Raw genomic sequence first — 22,559 nt, 5'->3', positions numbered from 1 at the left:
CCATCTCCCTCTTACATTTGTGAATGAGAGGGTTTGCACCTGTTAGAAAGAGGTCATCCACATACAGCACCAGTATGAGAGGCTTGTCATCTTCAACCTTAAAGTAAAGGTTAGGATCAGCTTCACTCCTAGTGAATCCCAGCTTCATCAAGTAGCTATCGATCCTCTCATACCATGCTCGGGGTGCTTGCTTCAGCCCATAGAGAGCCTTCTTCAACCTGCATACATGAGATTTTCAATCATAAATCTCAAATCCTCCAGGTTGCTCCACATAGACCTCTTCTTTGATAGAACCATGCAAGAACGTGGTCTTAACATCCATCTGATGTAGGTTCTGTCCTTGTGAAGCCACAAGGGCTATGATCAAGCGGATGGTCGTATATCTGGCAACAGGTGCAAATATCATAGTCTATACCTCCCTCCTGGGATAAACCACGAGCAACAAAATGAACCTTATACTTTTCCATACTTCCATTCGCTGCATGCTTTATCTTGTAAAGCCATTTTGAAGTAACAATTGTCTTGTCCAGGGTCTGGGAACTACTTCCCAGCCATCATTCTCCATAATAGACTCATATTCTGTGGTCATAGCATCCTTCCATAGTTAATGCTTGATGACATCTGAGAATGATGAAGGTTCATTTTGTATGATCGTGCTCATGATGGTCAGGTATCCCTGATACCTGTTAAGATTCTTACTTTGATGGAAGGTTCCTCAGGGTGCAGCATGTCCTTTAGCATCATTAAGTATCCCTCTAAGCCATGAAGGCCTCTTCCTAGAAGAGGAAGGCTCGTGAATGAGGATCAATCGGATCCATGGGTTTTTCTACATCAGGCATTGATTCATCATCCTTTTCTTTCGGTTCCCTGGTGTCAGCTTCTTAAGAGCTACTCAAAGTCAGCAGATTGTCCAGCTTGCTGAGAGCCGTATCTTTGTCAAAGGTGACATCATGACTAATCATGACTTCCCTTTGACCGGTGGTGAACATTTCTTCAGGAGTTTAGGAACCCAATGCTTGATGAGGGCATCAATTTTGTACATATACGACGGTGATTGTAGTTTTAGCCCATAGAAACTTTGGAAGTCTTTGATCATGTAGCATGGCCCGGACAACTTCCATCATCGTGTGGTTCTTCCTTCCTGCCACACCATTTTGCTCAAGAGTATGTGGTGTAGTAGTCTCCCTCTTAATGCCAGCCTCAGATATGCCTGAGTGAACCAACTATAATACATCGGAGGTCTTGCTTTGGCTTGAGGGGAACGGTCCCCTTTTGAGCTTTCCTTCGACACATCTCGGACATACACCTTCTTTCTCTACTTGGAATTCGGGCATCCCTGTCACCATTTGTTTTACACAAAGTAGAGCTTTGTAATGATGGTAGGAAAACCTCTGATGCCAAAGTTCAGACTGAAGAGTTGTGTCACAAGACATGACACGTAGCAGACTTCCATCGACCTGATATGATGAATCAACACTAAACCCAAGAGTAAAGGCATTTCCATATACATACCTTGCCATTGTTGAAGGTTACCTTGTAGCCTTTGTCTTCCATTGCCGAGATGGACACTAGGTTCTTTTTGAGGTCAGGTGCATTTAATACATCCTGGACTTTTTAGCCTTCTTGAATGGTTGTCCTCTTCCTCGATCCCCAGCTCTCCTCTTACCTTTGTTGTTGAATTTGTCATTCCTTCGATTACCATGAGAGGGATTTTGATCATCGTCACGGTGAGAGTCCTTTCTATCAGGGCATTCCCTTGCATAGTGACCTGCTTTATTGCAAATGAAACATCGTCCTTTTCTTCCACCCTTAAATCTAGCCTTTCTTTTCGATTTAGACCCAGAATTATTTCTTTTCTTAGAATGAGAAGAAAAAGCAGTAGGAGGACCTTTAGGCAAGGGCATTTCCTACTCTTCTACCCTTGTTTGTTCTTGAATGCATCTAGCCATTAATTCCTCGAAACTAGGAATTACATTATTGTTCAGAAGAGTAGTCCTGAACACATACCATTCAAATGGTAATCCTCTGAGAGTTGTGAGTGCCATTTCTCTGTCAGTAATGGTTTCCCCAATAGATAGGAGATCGTTCTTGATCTCGGTGATTCTTAAGAAGTATGCTTGCATACTTTCATCTTTACCCTTCTTGATTTCCCTCAACTTATTTCTAAGAAACAAAACTTGATTTGCATCATTAACTTTAAATAAACTCACCAGTCTGTCGTAGATTTCCTTGGAGGTGTCTAGATCAGAGATGTAGGCCACCAAGCGCTTGTCGATAGAGTCTCGGATGATCTTCTTTGTTTTGACTTCTCCATTTTTCCATTTGTTCCAGGCAGCAGTAGATGCATTTTATGAAGGCTCAACAATATTGCCTCTTACATGGTCCAGCACTCCTTGATCTTCAAGGGTTAGATAGATAGACATCTTCCATCCGTGATAGTCAGCTTTCTCACGGAGCTTGTCTTCAGCAGGAAAGAGTGTTGAGGACCCCATAGTTCTTTTAGGATAGCCTTGCCAATCTTCTCTTCAATGATTGCTCTTGCTCTTTCTCGGGCTTTGTCTTCACCTCAGCTCTGATACCATGTTAAGTTATGGTATGTTCTATGCTTATAACAGTTTACTTCCTTTTCTTATTATATTCCACCGATTAGCAATCACATGTACATAAAGTAAAGTGCAGATAGAACATTAAACGATCAACAGAAAACAAGCCAAGACAAGAGACACAAGATGTGGCGGCTAGCCAGAGACAAACCCCACAATGTGTTGGGAAACCCTTTGATCAAATCTTCTTTTATCTTCAATAATTCAGCAGAGAGAAATAGTACAATAAATCTGATTCATATCAGCAGTAGCAAACCCTAGATCAGCAGCATCAGCATTAGCAGCTTCATTATCAAACTAGGGCAGACGATATCTCACAAACCGACCGTCGGATTGACTTCATTCCACCACCAAAAGTTTCGGCTTCCAGAGGAGGTTCAGATGAACCTACAGCGTAGTTCAGATGAGGAGATCTTGTAGGCCACGCAATTCAATCTTTACTTCTGCAGTTGCAGCTTCCGTTTCAGCAGTTTCCAACTTCAAACTAGGGCAGTCGATATCTTGCAAACCGTTCGTCGGATTGACTTCATTCCACCACCAAAAGTTGCGGCTTTCAAAGGAGATTCATATGAACCTACAGCGTAGTTCCAAAGAGGAAATCTTCTAGGCCACGCAAGTCAATCTTTACTTCTGCAGTTGCAGCTTCAGTTTCAGCAGTTTCCAGCTTCAAACTAGGGAAGTCGATATCTTGCAAACCGTTCGTCAGATTGACTTCATTCCACCACCAAAAGTTGTGGCTTTCAAAGGAGATTCAGATGAACCTATAGTGCAGTTCCAAAGAGGATATATTCTAGGCCACACAAGTCAATCTTTACTTCTGAAGTTGCAGCTTCAAATTCAACAGCTTCTGGCTTCACATGTGTGAGAGAGAGAGACCCATTTCAGCGCAGTAGAGAAGAGACTCATATCTGCGCAGTAGAGAGAGAGAGATGTGATGAGATGAGTGAGTCCAAATGAGGAAAAGTCCTCTTATATTTATACACAACATTGGTGGGTGAATAGATGCGACTGTTGGGCTTCTGAGCCTACATGAGTTGTAGGTCGGCTTGATAATAATTCCATAATCAAAATAAATTCATATCTCCATGAATACTTATCGGAATTGGATGATCTTTATATCAATCCTACACCTCTCGACGAGAGGAATCTAATAAAAATATTATTAGCCATGAATAAGATGACCCACATGAAGTTTTGCCCTGGTTGCCAATTTTAACAATGCCCCTTCTCGAAAAGGTGCCCAAGGGCTTATTTAAGCCAGGGCCCTTCTTGTAAAACAAACCATCATTCATTCATTAAATATTAATAAATTTATTTCTTTTATCTATTACTGAGTGTATTTGCTCCACTTAGAAAGAAAGGGATTATGAACCACCCCTATCCTACACTTGTTGAATTCAAACTTCCCTCTTAACAAATCCTTTGTTGATATGTTAGCATCTTGTTCCTTTGTTGGAATGTATTGTAGCAACATTATCCGCCTCTACACATAGTCCCACAAATGATAATATTGGATATCTATATGCTTGGATTGATTGTGAAATACTTGATTCTCAAAGAGCTTAACACAACTCTGATGATCACAATAGATCATAGTTGGATCCATCATCTTACCAAATAGTCCCATACGTATCTTTCTCATCAAGATCACCTCACATGTTTCTTGACTTGGAACCATGTATTCTTGTTCTGCCAAGATTTGCGCCACAAATATTTTCTTCATTCTATACCAAGAAACCACTAACGACCCAACACTAAAAATTCCACTTAATGTACTCTTTTAGTCAGATGGACTCCTTGCACAATCTACATCGATGAAGCCACACAGCTTCACTCCCTCTTTTTTTCTGTACAATAATCCATACTAGGTAGTGCCTTTGAGGTGTCGTAAGACATGCTTCACTTCCTTCTAATAAAATTTGGTTAACCTAACCATATCTTGGCTCAATTGGTTGGCTACATAGCACATATCTCATCCTATGTTCACAAGGTACATTAGGAAACCCACTAGCTGCCAGTAAAAGGTAGCATCAACCTCTTCACCTGAAGTGTCATTCTCCTTCCTCCAGTTGGTCGCTAGAGGCATATCCATGGGCTTACGATTCTCCATGTTAAATCTCTACAGTATCTCGTTGGCATAATTTCCTTGAGACACAAACAATTCCCCATCACCTTGCCATACTTCCAGGTCGAGGAAGTAGTGCAAGAGACACATTTCCTTCATCTCAAATTTCATTGCAGGTCCTCCTTGCAAGAGATGATTAGCTACTCATCACTTGTTAGTATTGAATAATCAAAATATTAAACAATGATAAGTAATTTATCTTCCACCATTACATCAACCTAAGCAAGTTGATCTACTGCTTCCTCAATAAAGCATTGCTTAGTCTCTACAAGCTCTGTCATTAGACCCATGTAGCCAGTGTACCTCTCAGGTGACCTCCTTTTCCTACACAGACTTGAAGGAGCTCCCACATTATCCATTGCATCTAGGACCAATCTATCAACTTCCTTGGTTATTTTTCTACCTTCTCCAAATGGTTTTGCTTGACTGGATGTCTCCACTCTGCCCCCTCTCAAATCCTTGATTGGTGGTTGCTCCATAACTTCCCGAGACTCCTCCTGAGGCTCCTCTTTTGGTGGGGTCTAAAGGTTCATTCTCAAGAGAGCACCACATCACTTTCTCCTCATGAAAATTTACATCCCTTCGCGTAACTATCATTCCGAGGGAAGGTAAGTAAACACAGTAATTGTGTGGAGTTTCGGTCTAACCCAAAAAAATCCCAAATTTGTTATCAGATCAAGCTTCTTCCTCAAATGTTTAGAGACATGGTAGTAAATAGAGGCTCCAAAAATTCTGAGTTGAGACATATACAACTTTATCCTTGATAAATCCTCCTCCAGTTTAATTATACCAAGAATCTGATGGGGATTGTGGTTCTACAAGTGGACAACTATATTACATGCCTTTGCCCACAAATGCAGTGGTAGACCTTGGTCATGTAGCATATCTCTCGCAGCTCCCATAATGCTAGGGTTCTTTCTCTCAGCTGCCCCATTATGTTGTGGGTTGTGGGGTTCTGTCAGCTCTCTTCAAATGCCTTCTTTTGCACAGAAATCCTTGAAGTCATTTGAAACATACTCACCTCCATTGCTGCCCTTGAGAGACTTCACCTTCTTGCTAGTTTCTTTCTCAACTGGTGCCTTGAATTCTACAAACTTTGAGGATATCTCATCCTTCTTCTGCACGAAGAGATCCAACACTTCCTTGAGAAATCATTAATAAAAATAACAAAATATTTATGTATGGCAGTGGAGGATGTCAAGAGAGGTAAGAAAACATCAGAGTGGACTCTTTCCAATACCACACGTGTTTTGCTACCTCGTTCATGGAATGTGGATTTTACATACATCCCCAAGGTACAACCCTTCCAGACATCATGCTACTCAAGTGCTCATTTAGGTAGGCCAATGGCTATTTGCTGCATAATTTTCAGGGTGTGATGATGGAAATGCCCCAATCGGCTATGCCATAGTTCACCGACATCGTGACTCTACACTTTCTCTGCCTTAATGCATAATGTGGCACAATATTCGACATCAAGTTTATGCAGGTTCTTCACATGAACCTTGATCTGCTTCACCTGTCTAGTGACTATATGTCTTAATAATTATTTCCCTTGGCTGAAGATCACATCATAACCATGGTCTTCCAAAACTTCTATAGAAATGAGGTTCTTATTTAGGCCTAGTACAAACATGACATATTTTAGGTGAAGAGGGGATCTTGACTGCCTCTTAAAGATTACTATACCAATCCTAGTAGCATTGTACCTTCTGTTGTCCCTAAGCTCAATATGCATCTGGTTATATTTCTTCTCCAGGTCACTAAAAAACTCTCTACACCCTGTGTGGAATGAGGCACCTGATTCCAAGTACCACACACTCCCCATCACAACATTGGTCATGTATGCGATAAGGATGAAGTCAAGCTCAAATTGTGAAGCCAAAGCTTCACCTGTTTCTCCTCCTTAGTTCTTCATTCCATACTTTTTGAGTGGACACTTGATAGCATCGTTCCAAAATTCATGACAATTGAAGCATTCTATTTTGGACAAATCTTTCTTCTTACCCCCTTGGCTAGATTCTAGTTTGGTTTGAGATTTCTTCCCTTTTCCATCATTTCCCTTTCCAACCAATGCCAAATTTTCTTCATCCTTTCCCTTGGATGAGTTTCCATCTCTGGTATTCTATTTTATCCCTTCTTGTACCAAATCAGACCATAAGCATTCCCAATTTGGTAGTTTCTCCCTCCCATTCTCATATTCTTGGTAGTGTTTATAGCTTTTGGGAAGGCCTAGAAGAGCTAGGTTCACCAATTCATCTTCTGCAACATTCATACAAACCCCTCAAAGCTCATCCTAAACTTGTGTAAATTCGGCGAGATATGGTGGAATATTATCATTCTTCTGCATCTTGACATTTAAAATTTCATCTTTGAGGTCCAGTTTTCTATGGTCACAACTATTCTCATATAGCTCTGTCAATGCCTTCCACATTGTGAAAGGAGTTTCTTTCCCATGGATATTTGAGACAATATGGTCTCTCACTTCCTCCAAGATTATTCTCTTCACCTTGGCTACATCTTTCTTCCATTGGGCTGGTTTTGGGCATCATCTAATCCTAGTTTTGGAATTTTTATCTTGACATATTCTAGAAATCCATTGTCATCATGCACTTCCTCCATGCAATGAGATTTGAGCTTCCTTCCAAGGCATACTCTAATCCCATCCCATTGAAGGTCATTCTCCCAACTCTAAAGAGATCCCGCTCCACTGAAGCTACAAATTTGAACCTCCTGAGGAACAACTTCAAAATTCTTGTTTTAGTGTGAATCCTACTATGATACCATGCAGAAATATGGTGATTTAATTACAACTAATCAAGAATTTAATCTAAATCAAGGGACACAATTATACTCTGCTACTTTACAGAAATTAATTCACAATTTATAACATCATTCACAAACATGCAACAATAAAAACCACACATGCACAATATTTTTCTAGGGGAGCCCAACTCAGAAAAACACCTCAAGCCTCTTTTCATTAATCATATGAATAGAGAATGTATTGCAATTTCTTTCCCACTTTGAGCACAACCTCCAAGTGAATAACCTATCTCTCTACTCAATGAGAAGATTTGACCTACACTTAGTCAATTTATGCCTCTTCTTGAGCATGTATTTCCTTTCCCAAATATTGAGGAATTACCCCCTTTTTTTAGGAATTTTCCTTCAATTGATTGTGCAATTCCCAAGGATTGATCTTATAATCACGTGCAACACTTGTACACTCAAACTAGTTTATAACTGCTTGTTACACCACCTTGGAATTCCCACCACAACTAAGGAACTCAAATTCCTTACATGCACTAGATAATTTGAGCTAATTGATCAGTTAACTGGATGATCACTGAGTTAGACTATTTTCCCACTGCATAACTAACCTTCCACTAGTTCCATTAACTATTAGAACTAGTTTAATTGAACACAACTGAAATAAATGACTTGGATTACTAAAATTTAGCAATCACACATGCTTAACTGAACTCCAAGCCATCTAACTCAAATTTACTGAGCTAATTGAGTGATAAGAGTCATGTCACACAAGATAAATGCCTCCAAGTTGTCCGCTGATGTGGGAATTCAAATTTTCTCAATTTGACTAAGGAAAAATCAAATTGAGACTTTTTTGCTACACTTCTCAACATTTATAAAATGTGATAATCTTCTATAAATAGATTTTTTATTATTGTTAAAATGATATTCAATGTGAATTGAAAAATATTTCATCCGTTTTGGGTGCATTTCTTTAACTGTAAGACATATATTCACTTCACTGAAATGACTCTTGGAATCCCTTTACTGTACACGTCTCCCCTTCATCATTGACAGACGTGAAATATTTTTACAAATAGTTCAAGTCTACCCTATGTTGTTCTATCCAATCCATTCTTATAGGGACATAATTTCATCCCAAAGGTAGAATATTCAAATTTAATTTAATGTGAAATCCATTCAAGGGTAGGAATTATGGATAATGTGTTGTACTTTATGGAAACTTGATGTAAACTTGGTTATAATATGTTGATTATAGAACTGTTATAGATGACATGATTGATGGTGCAAATGTGACAGAGGAAATGGAACATAATTAACAACGTAGTCATAAGATGCATGAAAAATGTGAATATTGAAAAGTATATGTGACCCTTGTCACAAATAGTCATGTACATACATAGGTTATGTGACCAAAAGTAGCATACATAATCTAAACCATGGAAAGTGGCAAACCAAGAGCTATTACCATAGTAATTTCCCATTGTATTATGACTACAACATCTATTTAATCATGTCAAATGAATACCAACAACATTACCAAGGGATTTGTTTGTGGTATTGGTAAGGAAAAAATTTATATAAGGAGAAGGAGATGAAGGAGCTAAGTGTGCAATGTAATGGATTATTCATGTGTGATATGATCTGGAACAAGTGTGCACTAGGGAGAAAGGAGAAGGCTCATATCTGAAAAATATGAAGATATGTTGAAATATATGCTTGATTGATTTGTTTAGGTGGCTGATAATGTGGGCTCTGTGATTATGGTTGAACTATGATCTCAATATATATTGGTTGATATTTGTAGCTTTTGACAGTATGTGAGCAAAGATCTAAATGTGACATGGGTTGTGTTTGAAACAATGATATGATTCATTAATTTAAGATTTATATGTAGGTTTTCTTCTGAAATATTGCATATATATGTAGATATGATTTAGATTAGTCATATATACATTCTAATGATTAGGGTTTGATGTGTTTTGATGTGTTGAAATATGTATGTGGTTTTTATACATGGGAAGTGTGTATATATGTAGATATATTTATTGGAAGTAGTGTATGTGTTCTATGGTTTGTAATTGCTTCTTGGTGATGATAGTTGATGAAGTTTGTATTATTTGTTGTTGTTCATCAATGATATCTTAATGGTGTGGATTAGATTCATTTGGTTGTCACTTGGTATATTGATAAGTGATGAGGCTACATAATTGTGATTGGGTAGTAAGTGATTCAATATTGGTATATCTATCATTAGTTTCCATTGTGACTCGGTATTTCAATGATTCATTAGTTGACAGAATAATTTAGTTTGATAGTGTTTCAGTGTTTAGTGATTTGATATCTGTACACAAGTTTTATTGATAGGAAACATGTATATACACGAATATTCTTAAGAACAATCACATATATATTATGAGGTAATTTTATCAGGGTTTATAATTACTTTGGATTAGTTCTATAGTGATGAAAGTATAATTGGTTGATTAGTATCAATAATTGGTTGATTGGTATGTTGGTCTTGAGAATATTGTTGGGTGTGGGTCCAATTTCAAAATTTGATGAAAGATGGTATGCATGTTTTAATGTGTATTTGATATAGGGGGATCCAATATGAAATATTGTGAAATGTATCCCATAAGGTGTTGAGGATTTTATACGTCTATGAGGGAGTAGGATATCCCATCCAATAGGAGCTAGTAAACTAGATTAGGGGTTTGCAGCTCCATTCCAGTTGGTGATGGAGAACAAGTGGAGATTGTAGCCTCCTGTAGGTGGGTGCCTGCATGCTAGAAAGTGTCTGTGCTATTACAAGACCATGATGTAATGAATTATTTTTCATTATAATAAGAGAAGAAGATAGAGACAACAACAACGGTGGTTTTCTCCCACATTAGGTTTCCACCTAAAATCTCGGTGTCCATATGTGTTGATGTGTTTCTTATGTGCTATAATTTATCTATTCTTTACTGCATACTAAATGGATAATGAACTAATAATGCAATGATTAAGTTAAACATATGATGCAAGTTATGAAAATTAAGTAATGTAGATATACACGGTTTTAATTCACTGTAGGCGCATACACATGCGATTTTTATGAATAATAGTAGCGTAAAAAGTTAAGAAATTGAAATTGAATGTTAAAGTGAATTAAAAATGCTAATTCACCCTCCCCCCCGCTATTGTTTTTCCTAACAATTAGTATCAGAGCAGGTCTCTCTAGTAGAATCTTAATAGCTTGAGAGTGGATCAAGGACAATGGGGAAGAAACACAAAAGCTAGAAGGAAACATAAAGAAATAGGTCAATGCAAGAAAGAAATGAAAATGATGTATCCGAGGTCATTGCAATCTCTGCATTCACAGACCAAAGATCATGAGTAGTGAAACAAGTCAAATTAGAAAGTATGGACAATAAAGGTATGTTTGTACATGATGATACTGACTATCATGATTGGAAATAAAAGATGAAAATGATGTTTCTTGGAGCTAATTTTTGGCATTTAATTTATAATGGTTATACTAATAGTCCTCCATCAGAACAAGATCTCTAGAAGAATAGATCGGAATTAAATACAATCTTTAGTATGATACATGATTCAATATTAGAGAAAGTTATGCATTATTAAAATGCAAAGGAGTTATGGGATAATCTGTAGGTCATTCATGAAGGAAAAGGAAATTCAGTGACAAAGGAAGTTTATTCATAAGGTAAATTGATAGGTAATCTTGTTTCTAAAGGTGTGCCAAAAGATGAGAGTGATTATGAAACAACCCTTGTTATATCATATGCAATTATTGATTTAGAAGGAGATAGATTAGAAGAAGTACTTAATCATAGAAGAAAACTTTCTTTTTCTTTGAAAAATAATAACATTCTTGAGAATAAGTTGTAGGAATATAATAATAGGGATCATAACAAATCGGTAAATATTGTAGCAAAATAGGAAAAATTAAACGTAAGAAAAAAAAATGTGAAGGACTTGAAGCTGAGATCATATCTCTAAGATTAGATCTAGAAAATTCAAACATACGAAATGAAAATATACTCCAAGTATTTGAAGAACAAGAGAATGGATAAGGAAGATATTATCAAATTAAGAATACAAGTAGAATAAAGAAGAAAAATTGAAGAAGGAACCAGAAAGAAATATGTTGAAAAGGAAGATCATTGTCAAATGTTGGAGGTTGACATAAGTATTCTAAAAGGTAAAATAGTATAAAAGGAAAAACATTTGAAATTCTATGATAGTACCAAGATATAGGAAAACCTTCTTAATAATGAAGCATCCCCCTCCGTCAAATCAGGCCTTGGTTTTCATGAAATTGTTAAGGAGAATCTAGCTCACAAGCTTGTGCCAATAAATCTAAGGATAACAAAGCAAAAGCTGAAAAACCAGGTAAAGAATTAAGAAGTCAACCAAACCAACAACCAAGGAAAGTGAAATTTCAAAAGAGATCAATTTATCTCGATATTAAAAGTAACAATCCAATCTCTCCTTTAAACAATGATATTGGATGTTTTATCTTTCATAACTATGGAAACATTGTAGCTAATTGCAGAAGCATATTGTTTAGACCTCAAGCAAATAATTAGTCCACAAGAAGATTATCTATTTCTAAGTACTCAAGTTTCTTTCAAGGGTATTGTTTTACATACAATGTATTTGGTCACAAAGTTATTAGTCACAATAAGATAAATTTGAAGCAGATATATTATGATGCCCCCTTCTTCATTACACTTGTAACAAGTTTTGGAATTCACAAAAGAATGCAAGAACAAGACAATGGATTCACACAGACAACAAATATATTCTCTCCAAAGAAAGCAATCAAACAAGACAGTTTCTATCAAAAGATCTAAAAAAGAGGGATTGATCAACACTCCTGATATTAAGCAAAAGGAACAAGAGAAAATAAGGTGTGGCCTTTCTCTGTGCTCATTTGAAGAAGAAGATGAATGGTACATAGACAATGGATTCTCTCATCACATGTTTGGAGATAAGAACAAGTTTATCTCCCTCAATAAAAATAAATATGGTAAAGTTATTCTTGTAAATAGTGCACCGACAAACGTTCTCGGAAAAGGTAATGCTAATCTTGATAAGAATACAAGAGAAATCAATGTATTGTTAGTTAAAGGTCTAAATAAAAATATTCTAAGCCAAATAGCTAATAAAGGACACACATATTTTTTTACATCAACTAAATCAAAAGTTATAGAAGAAGTCACTAGAAAGGTGATAACAAAAGGATTTAGAAGTATAGACAAATTATATGTGCTAAAGAAGAATCCAGGAAGAAATAAGAGGTCTAACTCCTCTTCTTCATAATGAGAGTAAAGGAAGATAGCCCATAGTGCATCCTATTATAGTTAATACACGATTGTAATACGGACTGTAGAAGTAAATATGAGGTACATAGCCTCATGAAGAACAGATAATGAACTATCAGTTCCATAAGATCAATGGTGTATGATCTCAAGGGGAGTCGTGGCTATGAAAAATCATCATTTTACATTCTATACATATTTCTCATGAAGGACAATCACATATGCATGTGGTTCTTGACTTAGATAGTCATGTATGGTTCTCTATGATGATAAAGGAGTGGAACAAATTCAGGGGTAGCTCCTCATATGCTTCTATCAGTTCATTATTGGAATTTTTGGTTTAACATTGGTTTGTTGCAGTCTGTTGATGATGCCCTTATGCTATTTAGAAATGTGTGGAAGAGTATCGATTCCTAATGAGTGATGAATTGTTGAAAAATTTTATTACCGTTCATGATTTATATCCTTGCTATTGATAAGAAGGATATGATGTGATCATAATTTATGATGAAGGGTTCACACATGTTCAGTGGAAGCATATTCTATGCTTATGATGGTTCATTGTTTGAATTATGGTCTTATTGAGTAGTCTTAGATCATGATGGTGTCTATGATGACTTCGTGGTTATTGCTATTGTCACTACTAAAAATATATGTGTTTCTCTGTCATAAGTTATCAATCGTTCCTATATATTTCTTAGATATATGACCACATGATGATGCCACAGTATCTTATTTTCTTGAGTTCTTTTGGATGATGAGGATGTTCATGCTGTTATTATATCGTTTATGTTATTGTTGTCAGATGATTATGTTGTCAATGCCTATATGGTGCATGGTGGTTGCTGATTATTATCATGGCTTTTCTACAAAGATACTTCATTGTTGAAATCCTTGTTTATTGTTATAGATGTCATATACGTATCTTGATGTAAAGGTCATGAAAATACCCATGTTGTAATCATTGTAAAATTTAGTCATGTATGGGCTACTAGAATCAAGCCATGTCTTGTATGAAACCCCATTATGTTGGGTGATTACTCATAGAGTTATTGATTATAGGAGAGGCCATATAAATAGCCATGTATTTGAGCCATAAAGTCTTGTACTTTTATTTCATATGTTTAGAAGGTTCAACATATGCTTATGGGGTGTTATCACCTAGATTGACCTCAGGCTAAAGGGAGGCAATGCCAGGGTAACCACAAACTAAGCTTAGCCAAGTAGCTAACCCTACTAGGCTGGGAGAGGGTTCTCTTTGTAAGGATCTCAGTCAAGATGACTGGATCAGGTAAAGGATTTTAGGTTAGGTATAGTAGCTCGAAAGTTTTGATTGGATTTTGTAGAGGTTTTTTTGGATTAGGAGGAGCTGGACAGTTTAGGTCTGGGAAATTAGGTCAGAAATGCAGGGTGTTCTATGGGGCAACGTAGGCATAGGATTTAGCACTTTTAGGTCTGATGGGGTGAGATGTTTTAGATTGGTGAGAAGCTAAGAAGGGCATGTGACAATCATGGGTCCTTCCTGGACTGCAGAAAACATGAAATGTTGAATGATTTCCCAAGGCAGAGCACTGATACAATGGATTCTACCTATCAAACTTGAAAACATTCAACTAGAAGCAATGAAATGAATGATGGCATACATAAAACATGTAAACATATAATCACAGAAGAAGAAACTATACTAGAACTCCATACCACAGGGATCCCATAAAAATAGCTACAATTCTTATTAATTTCCTGCCAAACTGCTTACAAAGATGTATAATCAAGCTCTGAGCATCCACACTAAGTCCAACCAACAAAATGACTGAGAAAATACATGATATAGGCCTCAAAACAACTAATCCTAGACTCATGGGTCGAATCCATGAGAGGAGGAATAGTTGCACAAAAGACTGAACTGATAGCTAAAGACTAGGGTGTCAAACTGAATCATTCCTAATATGAAGCAAATTGATTCATTACATGCCACTTAGGCCATTCATCTGATGTATCTACCCTAGGTAACAAAAATACACTTTAATTACATCATCATTATGAATTACATCAGTGAAAAATCAAAATCCCATAGGTGAAAAGTATTTTCTGAAAGAAACAGTGAAAAATTTGGCTGCCTATCAAGTGCGCAGTGCCAGTGTCAAACGCGCAGTGCCTGAAGGAAGTGCGTAGCGCCATCTTCAAGGTGAGTTTTGACTACCTTCCTGGTGTCCAAATCTAGCTTAGGATAGCTCATTGGAAATATTATCCTGTTTAGTTTCCAAAAATGCCCCTAGTTCCCAAATTGAGCTTGATTTGCCACTCCAAAACTACAATCTCCCAAGACTACTCAAACCCGCAGTGCCTGGCTCAGAAAATAGGCAGAGACATGATTTTTAGGTGGTTTTTTGCCTTTTCCACCTAGTAATTTTAACTTTCAAATCTGGAAATATGGTTTTCTTGAATGTAAATGGTCTTCTGAATCCAATGGTGGTGGCCATTCCTCCAAAAGATGCACCAAAAAATTAAGGCGCTGCGCATTTGACCAAAAGACTAATACAAAAATTGCCTGAAGAAAATAGGAAATGCCAAAAGCAAAAAACTGAGTTCAGGGTCTTCAAAAATGGTTGACATAGCTGATGTTAAAGGTGACTAAGCATGGAGAGAAGCCTCCACTAATAGGTCAAGCTTTTCCTTCTCCTTTTGATGAGTTAAGGCCTCAATATTTGCATGAGCCCTTTTGAGCTTGGCTCTAGCAATTTTGTTTCTCATGGCATAGTATTTGTCCATTCTTCTTTGAACCTTTGTATCTCTATTAGCTTTAGCTAACAGGCCCTCAAGATTATTATTAGCCCTCTCAAGCCAATATTCCTGATTCTCATTCATCATTATGCCAAATTGTTCATTTAAGGTGAGTTGGTTGGAAAGATGAGCTTCTTTTTCTCTTTCAAGCTCTAAAGCTCACCATAGGCTTCCTCAAGTTGGACTTTAATCTTTTCGGCTTCCCTTTGAGCTTTGATAAGTCAAACTTCCATAAGCTCGTGCTTGGTCTCCATTTGCCTATTTTCCTGTTCATAATAAGATATGATGTATTTTTCTCTTTGTAGATTCACCTGCAACTCACCTATCAAGGCTTCTTTCTCTTTGAGGATCATTTTGGTGTTTTCCTCTTCATCTTCCTCATCTAAGTCCACTAAGTGAAAATCTTGCTCAGTTTGATGGGGGTCTTTTTTCCTATTTTTGCATTTCTGTTTCAACAAATTTTTCCTGTCCTTTCTGTACTTGCTTTGCTGATTTAGAGAGCAAGGCCCCTCCCACAATCAGTGGGGTAAACACTTGCCTATTTCCTCTCTGATAAGTGTGCACCATAGTACCTAAATTAGCCCTTTTGGGCTTGCTACTTTGACCCTGATCACTTTGTTCTTTGTCACTGTCCTCTTTCCTGTCAGATGAAAGAATAGGTCCATGGAATGGTGATAATGGGGGTGATGGTGGATGAGATGATGGTGAAATGTCCTGAACATTTTGAGTGGAAACTTGAGTGAAAATGGGATTAGCTATAAATGTACTCCATGCAATGTTAATTTCTTTGAGGTGATAAAGAACTATGATCTTTATGAGGGAATTGTGAAATAAGTTTTTCATTTGATCTTTGTATTCTCTTCTTTGGGAAATGTAAGCCATCTTCTCAACACTCTTGAAAAGATAATAGGGTATATTGAGCATTTGAACCCTAGTGAAATGCATAAGTAACCAAATGTGGTAAGAATAGACCCTAGAGAACATACCCTCACATGAAAAATATTTCATTATAATCTTCATCATAGGTGCATATCTGTCAAGGAGGTATGAGAAAGGGAAGTAGCCTTTTCTTTCACTTTTGTACCTAGGTTTCATGTATGGTTCATGTACGTTTTAACACCATACAAAAATTACCTGCATATGAATTCTAAAACACAGAAAATAAACGATGTGAGAGCATAACACATGGAACACATATACATAGAGATTTTTCCCTAGATCCCAAAACTAGGACTACCAGCATGATTTTTCATTATATTCCTTTCAATGTTACAATACATATTTATACATGTCGAAGCATCCAATACCATGGACCAAAAACCATGGAGCGAAAACCATAGGTAGGTTCGCCTAACCTAATATAGGGTCCAAAAAAAAATTTCCCGGGGCGCTGCCCCAGACCCCGTAGAGGGGGGATACCCGCCCCCTCAAACCCCCCCACTATGTAATCAGCGCAATGAAAGGGAGGCTCCGTGCCCCCTCTAACCCCCTGGTTCACTACGTAGGTTAGTCGTGGAAAGAATATAACACAACCCAACATTCTCCCACTTGATTTCTTTCCACAGGGGGCCATAGGAGAGCTGCGTCATTTTTCTAGCCCTTAAACACCCATTGTTTCTCTACACCAGGAGATCTTCTCAGAGCTCACATATTTTGTCAATGCATCTGCAATATTCTTCAAAGTGTCCACCTTTACCAGCAACACCTTTTTGTCTTCTATCATATCCCTAACAAAGTGATATTGAACATCAATGTGCTTTGTCTTTGAATGATAAGTACGCTTCTTTACCAAGAAAATTGCACTTTGGCTTTCACAGTCTATCCTTATAGCTCCCTGTACTAACCCCATACTTGAACACAATCTCTGCAACTAAACTGCTTCCTTGCTTTCATGAGTGGCTACCATGTATTTTGCCTCTGTAGTTGATAGTGCCACTACAGATTGTTTCTTACTCATCCAACTGACTGCACTTCCAAATAGGTTAAACACATAACCACTTGTAGATATTCTCTGATCCAAATCTCCAGCCCAGCCTGCGTCAACAAAGCCATGGATATCCAAGACTCTGTCCAATCCTGGTCTTCCTTGGTAGCACAAACAATAATCACTAGTGCCACTCAAATACCTAAAAACTCGCTTTACTATTGTCCAATGCTCCTTCCCTGGTTTTGACATAAACCTGCTCAATACTCCCACTGCATATGCAATGTCTAGTCTAGTACATACCATTGCATACATCAAGCTACTGACTGCACTTGCATATGGAACACGGGACATATCCTCTTCCTCTTCTTGTGTCTAGGGACACTGTTCAGCAGATAACTTTACACCTGCATGAATAGGAACCTTCACCGATTTACTATCCTGCATATTAAACCTCTGCAGTATTGTCTTGACATACTTCCTTTGGTTTAACCAAATCTTCCTCTTTTCTCGATATATTTTAATTTCCATGCCCAAAATATAGTTTGCAACACCAAGATCTTTCATGTCGAATTTGGAGGACAATTGGGTCGTAAAATCCTGGATAATTTCTTTGTCATTTCCAACCAGCAACATATCATCCACATACAAGACCAGATAAATAACACAGTCACCAATTAATTTAAAATACACACAGTGATCTGCTTTGCTTCTGGTGAAGCCAAGTCCCCATATAAATGTATCAAATTTCAGATACCACATCCTTGGTGACTGTTTTAACCCATACAAAGACTTCTTTAACTTGCATACCAGTTCTTTCTTACTCTTCATCGCAAAGCCTTTAGGTTGCTTCATGTAGATCTCCTCTTCTAGATCCTCATGAAGAAATGTTGTCTTCACATCCATCTTTTCTACCTCAAAATCAAAAGTAGAAGCAATAGATAAAAGTAACCTAATAGAAGTTACCTTGGCAACAGGAAAAAAAATATCACCAAAATCAATTCCTGGCACCTGGGAATAACCTTTTGCTACCAATCGAGCTTTGTATCTGCATTTGTCTTCTTCTTGAACACCCATTTGCTGCCAATGGGTTTCCTTCTATCCGGAAACTCCACCAGATCCCAAGCCTCATTTTTGTGCAAAGATTCCATTTCATCAACCATGGCCTCTTTCCAGAGTTTTCAATCCTCTAAATCCATTACTTCCTTCACAATTCTAGGATCATCATCAGTAACAAACAAAGAAAAATTTGAATAGAAAGCAGATAGACTATACCTTTCTGGCTGCCTTCTTTCTTGAACTGATCTTCTCACAACCAGAGTTTATGGCTCTTCATCTTCTGATTCCTCCTCTACTATAGAGTCTGATTCTTCCTCCTTTAGCTCAAACTCTATCTTCTCAGGTTCCTTTGGTTGGACTTCATGTTTAATAACATATTTCACCTCTCTAAACACCACATCTTAGTTGTACACAACCTTCCTTGTTACTGGGTTCCAAAGCTTATAACCCTTTAAACCATCCTTATACCCAATAAAGATGCACTTTTCAGATTTACTATCCAACTTGGTCCGTTTCTCCTTTGGAACATGTACATATGCATCACATCCAAATACCCTCAGGTGTGAAAGAGAGGGTTTCTTACTAGTCCATACCTCTTGTGGAATCTTATCCTCCAACGCTGATGAAGGTGATTTGTTGACCAGGTAACATGCTGTCTCCACCACCTCTGCCTAGAATTCTTGTCCTAACCCGGCACCACTGAGCATGCTTCTTTCCCTTTCCATCAACGTCTTGTTCATTCTTTCTGCAACTCCATTTTTCTGAGGTGTATATGGAGTAGTCTTCCGCCATGCTATACCACACTTCTTCCAGAATTCTTCAAATTCCTTACTATAAAACTCTCCACCGTTATCTATCCTTAGCACCTTTATCTTCTTCTCTGTCTAGTTTTCCACCAGAGCCTTAAATTCTTTAAGCCTATCCAAGACTTCAGATTTCTTCTTAAGGAAATGTATCCATGTATTCCTTGAGAAGTCATCTAGAAATGATACATAGTACACAAACTTACCCAGTGATGGAACCTTCACAAGTCCAAACACATCACTGTGCACAAGCTCTAATATCTGTTTCGACCTCTTACCACCAGAGGGGAAACTCACATGATTCTGCTTCCCGTATACACAATTTTCATAGAAATCAAAATCCAAAGAGATATTACTCATATCTTCTACCATACCTTTACCATGAAGTATTTAAAGGCCCTTCTCTCCAATATGTCCAAGCCTTTGATGCCCAGCATGATCTTCTCTCTAGAGACCACTAGATTTTCATCTCCACTTTTAGGAACCACAGAACTATTGCACCCATGAACAATAGTGCTACATTGCAGCTTGTATAGAGTTCCAATCCAAACTCCCAACATCAATACCAATGCTCCCCGAACCATCTTGTAGGTATCTTTCTCGAACACTGTCTTTACACCTGCATCATCTAGCTTGCTTACAGAAATCATATTTCTAGCCAATGCAGGAATATGTAAAACACCTGGAGGTGTTCTAACCCTTCCACCTTGAAACTTCAACTTTACTTTTCTGTGACCAACAATTCTAGCCTTCCTATAATCCCCCAAGAAGACATCACCACCATCGTATTTCTCATACTTGCAGAAACACTCTATATGGGGAGTGAAGTGAAAGGATGCACCTGAGTCAATCAACCATGCCTCATGATCTACATGTGTACTTGAAGAAGCCAAGTACACATCCCCACCTTCATCTGAGGTGGTTTTCGCCTCTATAGAAGGAGCAGCATCAGATCCCTTTCCATTATCAGGAGCTTTAGATTTACAATCCCTTTTGAAGTGCCCTTCCTTTCCACATTTCCAGCACACCACCTTTACAAGTTTTCCTGGAGATTTATATCTCCCTCTATATTTAGATCTCCCACTTGATGACTTATTTTTGTTTTTGTTTTGGGACCATCCTCGTACAGACAAGGCATCACCATTTTGGCTCTCCATAATTTTTCATCTCATCTCCTCTGTCAGCAAGGCTGAGACTATTTCATCAAACTGCAAGGTAGTTGCATTGCTACGTATTGCAATAACCATACTATCCCACGAATCTGGTAGAGAACACAACAAACTGATGCACTTATCTTCATCTAAAATTTTAATATCAACAGATGCTAACTGACTTACCACAATATTAAATGCGTTTAGATTCTCTGTCATCGAGTCTTCATCTTTCATCCTCAGGTTATATAGATTTTTCCTCAAGAATAGTTTATTCACCAAAGACTTATATTGGTACAAAGTCCCTAACTTGTCCCACAAAGCCTTCGCCGTAGCTTCCCCTGATACATTCAGCAATACTAAATATGGGACACACAATCGTATTGTGCTTTTTTCCTTCCAATCCAACTTCTTCCATTCTTCATCGGACACTCCCGTTGGTTTAGTACCTGGATCTACCACAATCCACTGATCTTTATCCACCAACAGATCCTCCATCTTGAGTTTCCACAACTCAAAACTCTGACTATTAAATTTCTCGATCTCTATCTTTCCAAGTCTGCTCGCCATCTTCTTTTACCACCAGAATTGATCTCGCAGATCTCCCACTGAACAGGGTCTACCACAGGCCCGAGCAAAACCCCTCAGCAACAAAGGCATCCCCTTGAAGCCAAAACAACTCTAATACTAAATGTAGGTTTTAAGCCCATACAAAAATTACCTGCATACGAATTCTAAAACATAGAAAATAAACGATGCGAGAACATAACACATAAAACACATACATAGAGATTTTCCCCTGGATCCCAAAACCGGGACTACCAGCTTGATTTTTCATTATATTCCTTTCAATGTTAAAATACATAGTTATACATGTCGAAGCATCCAATACCATGGACCAAAAACCATAGATAAGTTTGCCCAACCTAATATACGGTCCAAAAAAAATTTCCCGGGGCACTGCTCCGAACCCCATGGAGGGGGGCTACCCACCCTCCTCAAACCCCCGGATAATGGGGGCTACTGCCCCCCCATGATCCCCCCGCTGTGCAATCGGCACAATGAAGGGTGGGCTTCGCCCCCCCTCTAATCCCCCAGTTCACTACGTAGGTTAGTCGTGGAAAGAATATAACACAACCCAACAATTCATAAAAATTTGCTTCTATTTCAACCTACTTGAACCATTTTTCCCCAACTTCTAGAATCCCGGTGGTAGTTGATATGATGGCAGTGGACAATGTGAAGGTTGTGCCTACAAGAGTGACTTGGTTATCTTGAATTTTAGTTATGAAAAGCCTAGTCAACTCAGGGTGGTACTGGACTGCTTGGACTTGCTCACAAAACTCAAAGAACCCTAACCATTTAAAGGATGTCACTGTCATAGGAGAAGTTAGGAGCTCTTTGAGATCTATGGGCTCAAACCTGTGGATTTTCCCTCCTTTATGTGGCCTTCTCTGCTCTATGTTTCCCTCTCTGTCTAATTCATCTTCTTCACTGTGAGGCCTATATCCTTCATCAGCCATGGTGTCTTTGTTATGAAACCCTAAGTAAATGGTAGGGGAATGCAAGTGTTTAGGAAGGAAAAAAGAAAAGAAAAGGGAAAGGTAGATGGGAGTCTGAGGGGTGTAGGGATCTGAAAGGGGATATAGGGTATTGATTAGGTATTTTTAGGAAATGGGAAGCTTTGCTTGCAAAAATCAGGGTTTAGGAGAAAAACTAGGGTTTTGAGTGTGAGACTAACACCAATCTTGATCTCATTCTTCAAACATTTAGGAAATGACTTTGAGGAGAGGGAAAATGATGTTTTTAAGAGGATACTTACTTGTTTTAAGGCTGAGGAGGTATTAGGAATGTTGAATAACGAATATGGGCAAAACTGGCCAAGCACGCAGTGCCCAAAGAAAGTGCGCAGCACCTGAAGGGAGTGTGTAGCGCCTCCACTAACTCTATTGATTCGGCCTCAAATTGTAGAAAATACTGCTAGAGTTTGCTCAACGTGGGCTAA

This window comes from Pinus tabuliformis, chromosome 9, assembly GCF_031772625.1.
Source record: "Pinus tabuliformis cultivar Carrire ecotype Pingquan chromosome 9, CPIR1, whole genome shotgun sequence".
Lineage (NCBI taxonomy): Eukaryota > Viridiplantae > Streptophyta > Pinopsida > Pinales > Pinaceae > Pinus > Pinus tabuliformis.
The sequence above is the reverse complement of the archived record's forward strand: the minus strand, read 5'-3'. Positions refer to the sequence as shown.